The sequence below is a fragment of the Neltuma alba genome, unplaced genomic scaffold (genome assembly GCF_004799145.2).
Source record: "Neltuma alba isolate B1F8T4 unplaced genomic scaffold, ASM479914v2 tig00011281_pilon, whole genome shotgun sequence".
In the NCBI taxonomy this organism is placed as follows: Eukaryota; Viridiplantae; Streptophyta; class Magnoliopsida; order Fabales; family Fabaceae; genus Neltuma; species Neltuma alba.
The window spans coordinates 79651-90955 of record NW_021635990.1 but is presented as its reverse complement, the minus strand read 5'-3'; positions in this window follow the sequence as shown (position 1 = coordinate 90955).

The window sequence follows — 11305 nt, the reverse complement described above, 5'->3', positions numbered from 1 at the left end:
AACATGTAACAGAAAGAAGAACTTTCTTCTTTTTTTTTGATAAAAAGATAAGGGAAGGGCACCATATTTTTGTTTTAGTGAAAGGACCTCGTTTTGAGGTTTAAAAAAAATCTATCATGTTTATGTTTTGTTAGATTATCTGTAATTTATATACGAATATTTTATTTACTTGCAAATTAATATATTTTTATTTAAAAAGATGAAAGTGTAATAATATTTAAATATTACGCACTGAGGATATATTTTGTATATTTTAATTGTGAGCGAGTTTATTTGGTTTCAGTATTTTTTTTACATTCAGGTTATTTTTAAAAGTTTTAAACGGACCTTCTAGCTGGCAAAAAAAAAAAAAACATACCTTCTAAAATGCCTCAAAAATGACATTTTCCAAAAGAAAGAACAAGTGACTTTTTTTTTTGGGTTGATAGGGATATCTTTCTATTAAAGACAAATATGTTCAAGATATTGTTAGGTACTCCCTCCGTTCCTTATTATAAGAGACAAATAACCAAATTACGTTGATCAAAAAAATAGTTAAAATTAGTTGAGGACAATTAATGTGTAAAAGTATAATGTTTTTCCAACAATGCCCCCATTAATAAGGAGAGAGAGTATGAGAGAAAACAATTAAATTATTAAAAGAAAGAGAAGTGGAAGGGAGGGAGAGTATGAGTTGGAGACAAAATAAATAGGGGTAAAATAAGAAATCAATACAAAAAAATAGAGACAACTTTTAAGTGTCTTTTATATATGGGAACATGCCATAAACATCAAATGTCTCTTATAATAAGGAACGGAGGGAGTACTAAATATAGATACATCTTTTTGTGAGGATTCAAATCTTGATTCACTATATTACGAGAAACCAACCCTTTCTGTTAGATAGACCCAACTCCATTGGTTGAAAAACAAGTGACTTTTAATAATCAGGTTTTATTCTAGAAAAATTACGACAAGAAGAAGAAGAAAGCCAATAACTAAAGCCGCGGCCCGCATTATACACCATAAAGACAAAGATCACGTTTCCATGCCACGTGCACCTTTTTAAAAGTGTTTTTTCCCCCTTTAACTCCGAATATTATCTTACAATTGCTTTTATTAAAATATCAAGGAGTTATTCTCTACTTTCTATCCTATTATTAATATTAATATTAACGGAACACTACATATCTCGTTGATACTACCTCTACTTCTTATTATAAAAACTTGTTTGACTTTTAATTTGGTTCTAAATATAATATTGTAATCTATTTTGCCTTTTATTCTTTTTTATTTTTTAAAATAGTCCTTGTAGTAATTACACATATTAAATATTTTATCAAGTGATAATTCTAACTAACATACATGGTTAGCAAGGGTATTCTAGAAAAACAACACTTATTTATAACAAATAACTAACTTAACTAATTTTCTTAATATTTCTAAATTAGTTAACTAGTTTTATATTAAAGACTGGTGGTAATATAAGCCAAACATCACTTAACCTTAAATCTAGCATAAAAAATTTATTTTAGTTTATTTTCTTTTTTTATTGAAAAAAGTTTAGGTGAGTTGAGTCCTGTGGGCTCACCAAGGTTAGAGCATGCCTCTAGACTCAAAGAGCGCTTACAGAGATACTTACAGATCGCCCACTAACAAGGCCCTCACATTGGCGGGAGAATTCGAATTCACGACCTTGTGAGTTATGAGCCGATTTCTTACCAATTAAACCAACTCTTGTTGGTTATTTTAGTTTATTTTCAATATGATTTTACGAAATGTTCAATGTGATGTTCTCCCCAAGTTTCGCAATTTATTACTAGATTAAGACATTGAAAGTAATTTTGTAGGTTTGTTTTTTTTGGTTTTCCCTAATAGCTGTTCTAATTGTTGGTCTATGATTATTTTGGGTATTCTTTTTGTCATAATTCATGCACCTATTATTCCTAAAGAATTCAAACCCGCAATTTCACATGTAAGAAATTCCTAAAAATTGTGCTGTGTGTCATTTGGGATATAAGATCCTAACCATTTTAAATATTTTATTTGTTATTATAACTATTATAATTTAGTTCTACAATATATCCTAGAATAGTCAAATTTTGCCCAATAATACGATATACGAGATAATTATATTACAAGAAACAAATTTAGTGATAAAGACAGCGCATTACACAAAGCCAGCCACCCCCTTGCTATTATCAAAAATCGAAAATATCAAAATAATGATAATAATTTTTTTTTGAAGTTACATTCGAACACGAATCGACAACCTCCCACTTAAATGTTACTATGATACTCCTCCGATCCTTATTATAAGACTCAATTTGACTTTTTATTTGGTCCTAATTATAAGACCCAATCCATTTTGTCTCTTATATTTATGCATTTTTTTCCAAGATAATCCTTCTAATAATGATAGTTTTAGCCAATATACTTAATTAGTAAGGATATTTTAGGAATGACAACACCTATTTATTATAAATAACCAACTTAACTTACTTCCTTAATCTCCTCAAATAAGTCAATTGGGTCTTATAATTAGGACAGGAGGAGTATAATTGTAAGGAACAATTTTCTATGTCTGCGTAATCTTTCACAACTTTATTATTGACCATGTGATTCCAAATCCTGGCTATATATATATATATATATATATATATATATATATATATTAAAATGTAAAGTTTTTCATGTAAGGCCTGCCTTCAAAAGTTAAATACATAAATGGAATTTCTAGTAAATTTTAATTAGCCCCAAACGTTTCCGCTTTCTTTCATTCATTCATCATTATTATTACTACTACTATTACTAAATTTTTTGGCTTCTCGGGTTGTAAAGAAAGCTAAGTCATGTTGGTGCAAAAGGCAAAGTTACGTATTAAAAGAAACCAAGATTTTGTTTGGACAATTTGAAGGGCAAATTCAACGTCTCGATCAACATGATTTGATTTCGGAACTTGGAACTTACCTTTAATATATGCATGCATAACGGCGGGGTAATTCAGGGAATAACATAAAATTTTTCTAAACTCTATGCCATACATAAATAACTTTCTTAACATTTGAATTTATATCAAGCCTCCCCGGGCTAGGTTTTTACATTTATGCCAATAGATTCCTTTTTCTTAGTTTTGTTTATGTTTTATTTATAGATGACTTAAATTTTATAAGGTATATCTTCATATACATATACATATGCCTGCACACACTACCTCTGATCTTAAATATAAAAACTAGTTGGAAGTTCGATTTGATTCTAATTATAAAGTAACAATCAACTTTATTTCTTATATTTATTCTCTTTTTTTTCAAGGTAGTCATCATATTAGTTGCACATCTTAAGATATTCCTATTCCAATACACATAATTAAAAAGGATATTTTAGGAAAGACAATACCAATTTATTACAAATAGCTAACTTAATTAATTTTCTTAATATTCATAAATTAAATTATCTAGTTTTTACATTAAATAATGAAGGTAGTAACACTCGGCTTGCCAGAATAGTGTACATACAAAAATAAAAGTTAAGAGGATATAAAATTAATAGTTTAAGGTTATCTTCATAAATATAGAACTTTATGAATATTTATTATAAAGTTTCAAATTAATGTTTGAAAGGTTATTTAGACGTGACATGCAATTCAAAAGGATTTTATATAATTCAGCCTATATATTATAACTTAGTGGGTAAACGTGAAAGAGATTTTATATTCTCTTTGATATATGTGAATCTAAGAATAGGAGTGTAATTATTCCTTATAGATAATTTTTCCTGAGTGAAAGATGGTGTGGCCCCAACATAATTTTAAACTTAATATTTAATAATAATCTTTTGATGGCTCACCAGTGCCACGCTTTGCACATGAGGTAGTGGGGCCTGTTTGGCGCGAGAAAAATGTAAAGGGAAAAAAAATTCTAATGAGCTCAATTTAAAAAATTAATAAAGTGCAGTTAAAAGTTTTTAATTAATTTTTCTTACTCTTTTATCTAACATTTTTTTCTTCATCAAAATTTTATAACCCTACTTTTTTAATATTTTAAATAATAGAGCTTACTAAAAAATTTTCTCACCTCCCCCCAATTCCCCTATACCAAACACAAGGTAGAAGTCATATAGTGTTGGAATCTTAGCTTTAATAAAGTTAAAAACTAGCTATGCCATATAGACTATTGTTGTATGGGAAATGTGTCATTTAGTTGACCAGGTTGTCATAACGCTGAAATTAAACATGTTTGTCAAGTTTTTTTTTTTTGACCGGAATGTTTGTCAAGTTATATTAAGACTTGTATACGCAATTAATATGATAAAAAATCATTGTTATGGTTGAATATAGTTGGATTGGAATTGAGTTGCTATTGAGTCAGAGCTGAGAACTGTTTTTTGAGAATTAGATGAGTTTTTGAGCTTGGAAAAAAGGCTGAAAAATCTTAAAAGAAAAAATTTGTTAAGAAAATTGGTCTTTGTAGCTAGCAAAAGATCCTTATAATCTTTTTAGAAAATGGATTGAATTTAACACGCATTTATTGTTTCTAGCTTTCTTGTATGGGCCCACTTTTCATTTCTTGAAAGACTAAGAAGTTCGGAAGATGTTGCAAAAATGTTTTTTTTTCTTTTTCTTAAAACATAGATATCTTCCTATTAAAAGCAATTCTATTTCAGATACTGTCAGCTACTAAATATGAGCACCTCTCTTAGCGAAGATTTAAACATTTGCTCATTATGTTGTGAGGGATTTTTTTTTTTCTCACTAAACTCAACTCCCATTGATAAAAATGATCATTTTTATTTTCTTGAGAAGGTGAAAAGACTACGGATAAGGAATTTAAGTTGAGCTCAAAACAAGCCCAATCTAAACACAACGCGGCCCATGGACTTTCCCTTCTCCAAATGGCCACAAGGCCCACTAAAGCCTCTCCGTAACTTCCCCAATATTTAACAAGAATAATCTGGTTTTTTTCAAATGTATTTCAATGCGAGCCATATTAATTATAATCATTAAATTTTTATTTCTTTTATGAACATGGTTTAAAATTTTTTATTATCTAATATCTTTTGACCTATTTTTTCCCCAAAAAAAAAAGAGGTCAATTATGAATGATTGAAAAAATTGGAATTCAAACGAAAAGAAAAACAAAAAATAAATTAAGGAAAACGCAAAGAAAAGAGAGAGATGTTATACTTAAGAAAATACCTCAAGCGTAAGGCACTTGATTTCTCCGAAGGTGAATGATTTGAACTTTCTCAATTAAAAAAAAACCTTGAGAAAAATATACTAATTAGATATGATAATATTTAAATTTAACGTGATAATATTGAATATCATATAGTAAAAGAAGACTGAATAATAAACCTAGTGCTGGTCGAAAAAAGAATAATGAACCCAGCAGAGAACGGTAAGGAGTAAGATGAGTAAAAGGAGAAAACGACACTCCTTTTGCGTTTGCATTGGACTTTCTTACGCTTCATGATTGTTGTTAGTTGTCATCGTTGAACCAAACTAATAAGGGCCATCTTTTAAATCTTATATTACTCCCAGGTAGTACTATAATCGGTAACTAATTAATTAAATATTATAATTTTTTGTTGGGATGGAATTATTTAAAATAATAGATAAAAATCAATTATCATGCTGGTACTTAATGACTTTGAGAAACGGTATTTTTATCTCTATTCCCAAGACATAAAAGTGATTATATTCCTCATTTATTTTTTCCCCAGCCAGCTACTGATATTATGCTCTCGTGTAAAAATATCTTTTTAAAGGAAAATAAAATAAACTGTCCATTATATTTAAAGCAGTGTGAACAAAAGAGTAATTTTATTTTCGGCCAGCAACAAAGTAAAAGTGTAGTGATTTGAAATGGCATGCATACATATACGCGCGCGCGCGCGTGTGTGAAGAAATAAAGGCAGATGGAAGATAGATGAAAGGGAATGGGAAAGATGAGAGAATGAATGGTGCCATAAAGTTAAAGCAATGAGGACTTTAAGGTTCACATTGTGTTTGAAAGTTGCGACGTTCTAGTCAATATGTTCCTTCATGTTGTACCAGGCTGCTTTCTCCTCATCTTCAAGCTTTTCCCATCTTCTCTTTCATTTCATTTCTTTTCTTATATATATGTGTGTATTGTAGGTGCATTATGCTTCATACCATATTATTGACCTTAAAAAAAAATTAATATAGTTGTCAATTTCATGAAATTTAAATGTTAATTACATATAGGGTTAAGGTTTATCCGATACCCTCAAGTATTTTCTTAAATGTACTCAGCACTTTAAAATATTTTTTGATGTATTTAATATCCTGAAGTATTTTTCAGATACGTTTAGACCCTAAAGTATTTTTTTATATTGGATACATCAAAATATTTTTCGATGCTGGACGCACCTAAAAAAATATTTTAAGATGTTAAATATACTACAAAATATTTTAAAGTGTTGAATTTAAAATACTGAATACACTTTAATTTTTTATATATGTACTGGAGTTTTTTTCTCCCAGCTTTATGCTAAGGTTTATGGAAATGGCAAGGGACCAGGACAGCCCTTGCCCGTGTTTGGATCCACCTCGTCAGGGAAAATAGGATGAGAATTCTGACCCTATATATATATATATATATATATGTGTGTGTGATCTTGCCTTTTAGAATTGATCTTTTTCTTAATGTGGAGTGGGAAGGGACGAGAGACAGGAATATCTAGTAACATGTACTTTTTACTGATTTTTTCTATAAAATTCAACCCGAAATGACAGCAGCAATACAAAATATAGTTAATTAAAAAAAACAACAGCGATTATAATTAGAAAAAATTTCCAAAAAAAAACCTCGAATTATAAAACTTCAAATCAGTCTTATTTATTATGCTATAATAGTAATTGATTATATTTAGAGAACAAATGATAGTATATTTTCATAACAATTATTGATTTGAGATTTTAAAATTCAGAGGTTTTTTTTTGAATTTTTTCTTATAATTAGATATAATGATGGAGACTATGGTTAATAAATCAAGTATGATGAAGATTTGAAATTGAGCCCAATGATATATAACCATATATGCTTTGTTGTATACAACAAAATTGGTTGTTTGTAGTTGGCAAAAAAAAAAAAAAAGGTTGTTTGTAGTGTTGGGTGTGGTAACGAAGGGTGATATTGGAAAACGGGAGAGGAAAGTGGAACGTTATATGTTATTGGCGCATTCATTTCACTTCTCACATCCTTAAGAATGTGACGGTGAGAAGCCAATTATGGTTTGATAATGTTCACGGAGCGGAGCGTACTCACATCTGTCGAATCCTAATCATGACGTCCCCCATTCTTCTTTTGTCTTTATTCCCTTCGCACTTTGCATTAACGGGTTTGGTTCCCAAAACCACTTTTAGAAAAAGTGTTTTCACGTCTATATGACAAAATATTTTTATATATTTACTTCACACATCTTATTTTATATATTGCAAAATTAATTTTAAAATTATAATTTAACTTAATATATAAATATTAAGAAAATTAGTTAGATTCGTTATTTATAAAAATTAATTACATTAAATAAAATAGATCAAATACAGATAAATAAATTCTATATATATTACCTTCAATCTTTAATATAAAAGTTAGTTTGACTTTCAATTTAGTCTTAAATATAAAATCTCAATATATTTTATCTCTCATATTTATTTATTTTTTATTTTAAGGTAGTTCTTATAATAATACTCGTATAGATACTTTTGAAAGTATTCATAGCCAAGAAAGAGGACAGCCTCCGTAACCAAGCTTTCGTACCTGGATTTAGAAATAATTACATTGAGCATTTTCTTTCATATTAGAACAATTATGTGTGGTTGGGAGAAATGTATTCCTGAAACATGATATATCAGTGGCCAGCGCATGCATATAAATATAATAATTAGAACTTTTTAAAAATCTCATATAAGTATAAATTAATGTTAATTGGGAATAAAGAGGGCAATGAGGTAAGAAAGGGGATGGAATAAGTTCCCTAGATTCTTATTGAGTACTCCTCCAGTCCTTAATATAGGACTCAATTGTTGAGTTGGTTTTGGTCTTAAATATAAGACCTATTTCTCATATTTATTAATTTTCTCTAAATTACCCTTATAAATACTCTTTCAACCATAATCAAGTAGAAGTGGGAGATGAGGTATTAAGAAAGATGATTATGGTGTTTTACGAAAAACATGTCACATTTCTTATAATTAACTAACTTACCTAACTTTCTTAATCTAATCAAATTAGTTAAATGGGTCTTATATTAAGGATCGGAGGAGTATTATTCTAGTTTCCTTTTATTTTGGTCAATCAATTTTTTCATTGTTTTAACTTTTGAGTATTCTAATTATATAAAATGCATAGTAGGCAGTTTAACAAATAATATTATTTGTGTGATTTATTGCTTATGCAATGGATTAAAATTATGTTCTCCCATACCAATGAATGTATTAAATTTAAAAGATTTTTTAATTTTATTCTTATTAAGTTTTTTTAATATTTATCAATCATTCTATATCCCTCACTTTTCTCTCTCTTTGCAACGAGAATTTAACAGGTATAAAATTAAAAATCAAACTATTAAATATACTACAAGTCACTTATTATATTTACGATCAAAATCTTTTTCAATAGGTAACTTACATTTAAGAGCGAAACTATAATTCTAATACTACTATTCAGGCAATGCCCCAATAATGTAGTTGACAAACAAGTATAAACTATCTGAGACGTTTTTGTAGTAAATTGCAAAGATCAATAAATTTTATTAAATGCTCTTAGATAAAAAAGTGGTAACTTCTGAATATGTCTTTCATTTAATATTAAACCCTAATTAACACACATTTAATTAATGAAAGATATTTTTGGAATAAAGTCAATATTGAGTCATTGTTTTCTTTAAAACATTTTATATTATGACAGAGGAAACCACTTAAAAAAATGTTTTACTCTATAAATTGAAACGGAAGAAGTAGCAATTTATTTTACAAATATTTTTAACTACATGTCAATGACTAAACTCTCATTGTTTTTTACTTTTTGCCAATATATATAGCGAATAAAAATATATAAATATACATGCATCATCATTGTTAACTTTAATATATTAATATTAATATTTTCCAAATAATCAATCATACAATTTATTGTTCATACTTTACGGTATATATAATTATAAATTAAATAATTAATGATGAATGCATTAGATGAAAGTGATTTCACTTCCCCTAAATCAAGTCCATAATTCGAACTTAATTAAAAAAAAAAGTTATATTAAGATGGAATTAAGGTAATATAATTAAATAAAAACATGTAATATAAAAATTCAAGATAAATTTTAATATTTAGAATTGATAAATAAGATAACTTATTTCTTAATGCATTTTATTATAAATATATGATAGTAAAAATTATTTTAGAAAACCCAAACAAATATGGGAGAATACCGAGGCACCGTGGGGCAGGAGAGGGGTCCCAGTTGTCCCTTTTCTTCCTTGATTGCCGTCCTTCTTTGTTTTGCTTTTTTGTTTTTTGGTTATTTTTCAGCCTTTCCTTTTGTTTTATTTTAATATATTCTTGAAATTACCAAATCCTCCTCCTCCACAATATTTAATAGTACGTCACTAATTCCAAGCCTTTTTTTTCCACTTCCTTCCTTAATCCTCTTACCTCGCTTGTTTGAAAAAAATTAAAACATATGGTGTAATTTGCACGAACATGACTTTATTTGCAGATATAATTTGAACATTTGAAAATACTTCAGTAAATAAATTCAGATAATTTTTATACAGAAATTAAAATTTAACTATAAAGGTCAGTTTGCGTGGAGTTGAGGAGATGTACGATAGATTCTAATATAATGAATTTGATTTGGGGAAAAAAATTAAAGAATTAAATTGAAAAATTGAACCCCCCCCCCCAATTTTAGTTGTTATTGTTGGTGATTATCCGAATGGAAGAGCTCTCTCTCTCTCTCTTTCTTCTTTTTCTTTGTGTTTCTGTCTTCCCTCGTCTAATTTCATGCTAAAATGGGATGCTCTTATAAGTTTTCTTTTTTATTTGTAATGATTGATTTATAATATCCTTGAAGAAATGATTAAAAAAATGATTCGAATTGAAAGAGAAAATTTTGTTGAACGTACACCATCACTACAATTCACATCACATGACTTTGACTTTTCAACTATCTTTCTGACGCTCTCATGCACTTTTTTTTTTTTGGACTAAAATGCTTCCTGTTGTGTTGCCTAAATAATTGCTTACTCTTCAAGTTGCTACATGTATTTTTTTATATTCTTTCCTCTGTTTTATGGGCCATTACAAATTAGTGGTGTTTTTTAATGCAGTACATAAAGCAAGTTGGAAAAGGGTTTTATGCCTAAATATGAGACATATTTTATGATATAATTTACATGACAAAATAGGTCTTACATATAAAATCAGAATAAAAATAAAAAACCAAAAATCTTCATATGCCCATAAAAAGAGCTAGAGGGAGTATATGCATATATGTTATCTTTATTGTATATCATATATTTATAATTTTTATAATTTCTAATTAATTTTATAAAAAAATAAAAGAAATTTTTCATAAACATTTTATCTTGTCCTCTACTCCATCATCAGTCAAGTTAGGCATTGGTCTCTATTATTTTATCATCTTCAAAATATACAAATTAGTAAAGTAATTATTTTTTATCCTAAATATATAATCGGCTATACTAACTTTTTTTTTTCATGCCAAAAAATATATAGATGTCAGTAAAGATGATGTTATTACAAGTCAAAATGAAAGGTCTAGTTCAAATATTGGTAAATCAATCGTTGGTTAGGTTTATAATATTGGATGAAACGGTCTAAAAAGGGAACAGGACTGACATAAAAATTGAGGAAAATAGCTGTTATTATGATTTTTTTAAAAAAATCTACTTCCTTATGTCCTAAAAATAAGGTCCTTTTTTTTGCCAGCCCTAAAAATAAGGTCCTATCAACCGATTTGTAAAATAAATAAATAAATAAATTATTTGTAATTAATAGGAGGAAAGTTAGAGATAGTTTCTCAAAAATAACATTGAATTTAGTGACTAAATTTTAATGTGCATACATAAAAGTAATTCAATAGGAGTATTTTAGGATAAAAATTGTAATACTAGCATGACAAATACAAAGATAAGACATTAAATTTAGAACTGGCAAACAATAATTTATGGAAAAAGGAAAACTGCCAGCAAATAAGTAAGAAATATATTATAAATTATAAAATTATAAACTAGAAAATAAATCTATATTATAAACATCTTACATCTCATAAT